Raw genomic sequence first — 6,000 nt, 5'->3', positions numbered from 1 at the left:
ATCAAAAGGGTGAGGTCTTGGCTGGGATTTTTTTTTATTTTTCTTTTTAGGGCTGCACCTATGGCATATGTAGGTTCCCAGGCTCTAGGGGTTGAATCGGAGCTACAGCTGCCAGCCTACGCCACAGCCACAGCAACTCGGGATCCAAGCTGTGTCTGCAACCTACACCACAGCTCACGGCAATGCTGGGTCCGTAACCCACCGAGTGAGGCCAGGGATCGAACTTGCATCCTCATGGATCCTAGTTGGGTTTGTTAACCACTGAGCCATGAAAGGAATTCCTTAGCTGGAATTTTTGTTTTTGAAAAAAAAATTTTATTGTAATGATTTTTATGTTTTCCATTATAGCTGGTTTAGTGGTCTGTCAATTTTCTATAGTACAGCAAGAGACCCAGTCACACATACATATATGTCCATTTTTTTCTCACATTATCCTCCATCATGCTCCATCATAAGTGACTAGATATAGTTCCCAGTGCTATACAGCAGGATCTCTTTGCTCATCCATTCCAAAGGCAATAGTTTCTTGGCTGGGATTTTTAAGGTAAATCCCAGGGGGTGAGGTCTCTGAGCTGTTTGGGGGTCTGTGTCTGCGCTGTGAGGTATGTCAGCCATTTGGGATTCACATCCCAGTGTGGAGACGTTTTAATGTCCCAGGGAGTGAAGTCTCTGAGATGTTTGTAGGAGTCTGAGACTGAAGGATGCTATCTATGAACTAACTGTGTGTTCTCTGAGCTTTTTTGCCAGCTTTTGGCCAGAGTATGAGGTCTCTAGGCTGTTTTGTGGTCATTGTCCACAGTGTGAGATCCCTAAACTGTTTTGGACTCTGTGCCCCATGGGGTGAGGTCTCCAGGCTCTTTTGTGCTCTGTGTCCAATGATGGGATATTTCCTGAGCCATTTGGGGTACGTTTCCAGTGCTGAGGTCTCATTCCATCTCACAGCCAGCCTGTACGTGACAGTATAACATGAATCACTCTTTCCCCGCTAGTTGCGTGCTCCTTCCATTCTTGTGAGCACAGACCTGTGCATGTGTATTTCCTTAGAACACATACTTAGAAGTGAACTGCCAGGTCAGAGGAGTCATTTATTTAGCAGTCCCTACTTTGACTACCTAATGTGTGCAAAGCACCGTTTTAAGTGCTGCAGAGACACAGAGGAAACAGAAATCCATATACATCCTGGAGGTACTGCCATCCTAGTGGGAAGGTGTGTCATTTTTTTTATTCCGATAGATGTTGGCACACAAATTCACACTTTCATCAGTAGCACTGGGAGAAATGAAACCTCCTTATGGGCCAGGACTGCAGCAAGGGGTTGGATCCCTTGCCCTCGCTCTCAACAGGCTCATCAGATTTGGGATGGTCCACTGGGGAGATATGTGAGAGTGAGACGGGGAGGGAACATGGGCAGGGGGAGGAAGATGTGAAAGAGAAATATCTACTTAGTTGTATTGGCGTGAACCAATTGACATGATATCAACATCAGTGGAAAACTGATATGAAATAGCCCTTCTTAGGTCACGCACGCAGTGTGAGGGGTGGGAATGAATAGTTAATGATGAGACATTGCAGATCCTGGACACACCTTTGCGGGATGGGACAGTCCACTCTGGGAGGTACCACGGGGACGGGGGGGGGGGGCCGTGTACTTTGGAAGAAACCACTGTGCATGTGAGGACACCTAAGACTTTGCGCATGGATCAGCCCCTGCCCCAAATGGAGAGAATGGCGATGCCCTGACCGACCTTGGCCTCGGAGGCCAGGCATGTGGGGGGAACCCCACCCTCAACCTGGAGCCTCCACCTATCTGGAAGCCGCCATCACCATGACCTTTCATTTGGTCCCGCCTGGGTTGGTTCTACCGAGTCTAATCAACAGCGGCGGGGTGGGGTGGGGGTGGGGTTGGAAGGCGGTAGCTGGAGCGGTGATTGGCTGCTGGGTGAGTAGGGTGGGAGCAAGTCCTGCCCTCAGCTATGATTGGCCGCCGTGAGATTGCCTACTCAAGCTCTTCCAGGGTACAGAGGTTTTCCCAAATCTCTTACAGGCTATGAGCCGGATCCCCCTGGCTCCAGGCTGTCATTGGCTACTGGTTTGGCGCAGGCGCTATGGCTCTCGGTTTGGCGTTTGGGGTTGCTGAGGCAGGGCTTTGGCTACTGGAGACTGTAGGTTCGAATCCCATCTAGGAACTTCAGTTTCCGCACCTGTAAAAGAAGCTGGCATTATTGGCTGACACAGATTGTGTCGGGTAATCTTTTCTATTCTCTTCTATCTGTTCTTTCTCTTTTTAAAACAATGCTTATTGCATCCCATTATATTGATTTCTGGATCCACTCCCAGGTCACAACAGCACTGAAAAAAAATTCTCCAGGGCTTCTGACATCCGTGTAACAGGCTGCCTCTGTAGGTCCGAGTCCTGCAGAGAAGGTTCAAGGCGATCTCACGATCCTCCTCCAAATCATCCCTTCCTCCCTCCGGAGAGGATGACTTGGAAGTTTCCTGTCCCCTCTGGTCCAGGCCTGAGTTGGGGTGTGGGGCAGTGCATGTATGAAGGAGTAGGGTGAGGGGCTGGGCCATACCCGGCTAGAGAGCAATGCATGATCTCATGCTGTAAGCTGGAGGGGCGTGTGGCAATTAAAAGGAGAATTTTGAAGGCGGGGGGAGGGGCGAGACTTAAAGGAGTAAACTTTTTAATGATGGGATTTTAAGTATCAGGCTGGGGAGATGTTCGGCTGAGTGTAGGTGAGTAGGAGGAAAGTGGTTCTCAAGTCAGTCAACTCATAAGGTTCCTGTGCTGTGTGCAGTTTGGGGGACTTGTGTCTGGAATGTCAAATCTCAGACTTGCGTTGGAATCTCAGTTCAGGGCAGGGCATCTCTGAACAAATTGTGAAGTCTCTCAGCTATTTTGAGGTCTGCATCACAGGGGTTTTAGGTCTTCCAGATGTTTGTGGGTCTCTGTCCTAGGGTGTGAAATCTCTAAGTTGTTTGAGGGTCCTTGTCTTTGCAAGTGTAGGGTTTTGGTTTTTGTTCTTTCTTAAAGTTGAATCTGACTTTTGGTTTTTGGCATTTCTTGGACTGCGAAAGGGGCTTAATGTTGTTTTCTGAGCTTGTGGAACGATGTATTTAAGCTTTATAAGTTACTTTTTATGTCCTTAGATCTTTTTCCCTTTAAAAATTATTTTGAAATCATTTGACTTAGAAAAAATTGCCGAAATAGTGCAGAGCTCTTGTATAACTTTTGCCCAGCTTCCCCTAATGTAAAGAACATACATAACCATGATATTATTTTATTTTATTTTTAATTAAAAAATTTTGTTTTTGTATTTTTTTTTTGTTTTGCCATTTCTTGGGCCGCACCCGCTGCATATGGAGGTTCCCAGGCCAGGGGTCGAATCGGAGCTGTAGCCACCGACCTACACCAGAGCCACAGCAATGCAGGATCCGAGCCGCATCTGTGACCTACACCGCAGCTCACAGCAATGCCGGATCCTTAACCCACTGAGCGAGGCCAGGGATCGAACCTGCAACCCCATGGTTCCTAGTCGGATTTGTTAACCACTGCACCACGACGGGAACTCCAACCATGATACGATTTTAAAAGCTGGAAATGAATGATACTTTTCCTAAGCTGTTGTTCACCTGTTTGGTGTGTGTCCAAGGTATGAAATAGCTGAGATCTTTGACCCAGAGCTCTCTTGGGTTCTGTGTCTCATCTGTGATGTCTCTAGATGCTACGTTTTTTCATCTTCCTGGTAGTCTCTGTCCCATAGAATGATGTCTTTGACTTGTTAGGGGTCTCTCAAGGGCATGTCATCTTTGAACAGTTGAGACTTCTGTGTTCAGTGTGTGAGGGCTTTTTGAGTTCTTGGCAGTCTATGTCCAAAGATCTGTGTACTCTCAGTTACTTTTTTTTTTTTTTTTTGTCTTTTTGCCATTTCTTGGGCCGCTCTCGCGGCATATGGAGGTTCCCAGGCTAGGGTTAGAATCGGAGCTCTAGCCACCGGCCTACGCTGCCACAGGCACAGCAATGCTGGATCCGAGCCGCATCTGCAACCTACACCACAGCTCACAGCAACACTGGATCCTTAACCCACTGAGCAAGGGCAGGGATCGAACCTGCAACCTCATGGTTCCCAGTCGGATTCGTTAACCACTGTGCCATGACGGGAACTCCCTCTCAGTTACTTTTGATTGGTCTTTATCAGAGGTCCTGAGGTTAGTGAGTACTTTTGGGTTCTGTATTTAGGGCAAGGGTCCACGGCTTTAGCACTACTGATGATTTTGGGGGGATCTTGCTGAAATTTATTATGGAAGTGAAACCTCAGACTGTGACTCTTCAGATCTGATATTCTTGATGAGTTTTCCCCAAATCAAGAATAAGTCGATGAACAATGCATTTTTTTCATTGGAATATAATTGCTGAGTTCCACGTACACAGCATAGTGATTTGATATGTGTACACATTACAAAATGACCACCCCATGGGGGGTGGGGGGATGTGTTTGGGCTGTGGGATGGAAATCCTGTGACATTGGATTGTTGTGATCATTATACAACTGCAGATGTGATGAATTCATTTGAGTAATAAAAAAAAAATGACCATCCCACACCTATTGACATCTTGGATTGGAAAACTCTTTGTCATGGAGGGCATTGTAGGATGTAGTCCTCGTTTGCTAGGGCTGCTCTAAGGACCACAAACCAGGTATCTCAAACAACAGAAATTACTTTTCTCACAGTTCTGAAGGCTGGAAGTCAGAGATCAAAGTGTCCGCAGGGTTGGTTCCTCCTGTGGGCTGAGGAACATCTGTCCCATGCCTCTCTCCAAGCTTCTGGTGGTTTGCTGGCCGTCTGGCATTTGTTGGCTTTTGCTGCATCACCCCTCTCTCTGCCTTCATCTTCACATGGCCTTCTCCCTGTGGGTGTCTGTGCTCCAATTCCCCTTTTGATAAAGACACCAGTCATATCGCATGAAGGGCTCGCCTCCCTCCAGTATGACCTCATCTTGCATCTGCAGTGACCCCATTTCCAAATAAGGTCCCATTCCGAGCTTCTGGGGCTCAGGACTTCCACATGGGATTTTGGAGGAGACCCAGGTCCGCCCATAACATCTTTAGCATGAGAAGTAATGCAGAGGAGGGAGGGAGCATCTCCCAGCATCCAGAAGCTGTCCCAGGACCCATAGCTAGGCTATGTTATTCTCCTAATCCACATGAACAGTCTCACAGACCACTAACCTCAGACAGGATTATTCCGAGACTTCGCCACAGCTCACAGCAATGCCAGATCCTTAACCCACTGAGCGTGGCCAGGGATTGAACCCGCAACCTCATGGTTCCTAGTCGGATTCGTTAACCACTGAGCCATGACGGGAACTCCTCAAAGCCACTTTTTAATGTGGTCTAAACATGGACAAAAACAAGGTCATTGTGTGACCCACAAGATACCAGATGTCCCCCTCTTTTGGTTAAACTGAGTGACTGCTACTTCTCTACCAATTTTAGCTTTCCTTTTCTTTCTTTCTTTCTCGCTCTGTTTCCCCCCCCCCCTTCTCTCTCTCTTGTCTTTTTAGGGCTGCACCTGCAGCATATGGAGGTTCCCAGGCTAGGCTACAGCTGCCCAGCCTACACCACAGCCACAGCAACACAGGATCCAAGCTGCATCTGCAACCTACACACAGCTTGTGGCAACTGTGGGATCCTTAACCCACTGAGCAAGGCCAGGGATCAAACCTGCATCCTCATGGATATTAATCTGGTTGGTTCCTGCTGAGCCACGGACAGGAACTCCCAATTTCAGCTTTCTCCTCACTTTCACCTGCCCTCCCTGTAGATGTAAAGGTTTATTGAGAAAACCAGCCATAAAATTGCTCTCACTTTCTGACGGCATCAGATCCAAAGTGAACCCCCACTTCCTTAGACCCTCCCCCAAACTGCACTCAAGTGAAGCCCAGATCTCAGCCGCCATTGTGACTTACGCTGCAGCTGCGGCAACACTGGATCC

At 47.9% G+C, this 6,000-nt stretch overlaps 1 long non-coding RNA gene across 1 annotated transcript in view; it reads left to right on the top strand.

The window, feature by feature from the left end:
• Window positions 1–2,114: 2,114 nt before the first annotated feature.
• The window catches only part of LOC146394579 (uncharacterized), a 36,174-nt gene continuing 32,288 nt past the window's right edge, over window positions 2,115–6,000 (top strand). The window contains exon 1 of the long non-coding RNA XR_014835165.1: window positions 2,115–2,245. This is a non-coding gene — a long non-coding RNA (uncharacterized LOC146394579). The remainder of the gene's footprint in view (window positions 2,246–6,000) is intronic.

The sequence above is a fragment of the Sus scrofa genome, chromosome X, assembly GCF_054392235.1.
Source record: "Sus scrofa isolate SSC_HxYL_T2T_F1_AM1 chromosome X, Sscrofa_HxYL_maternal_Yorkshire_Landrace_v2.0, whole genome shotgun sequence".
In the NCBI taxonomy this organism is placed as follows: Eukaryota; Metazoa; Chordata; class Mammalia; order Artiodactyla; family Suidae; genus Sus; species Sus scrofa.
Note: the sequence above shows the minus strand (reverse complement) of the source record. Positions and strands in the feature narration are given on the sequence as shown.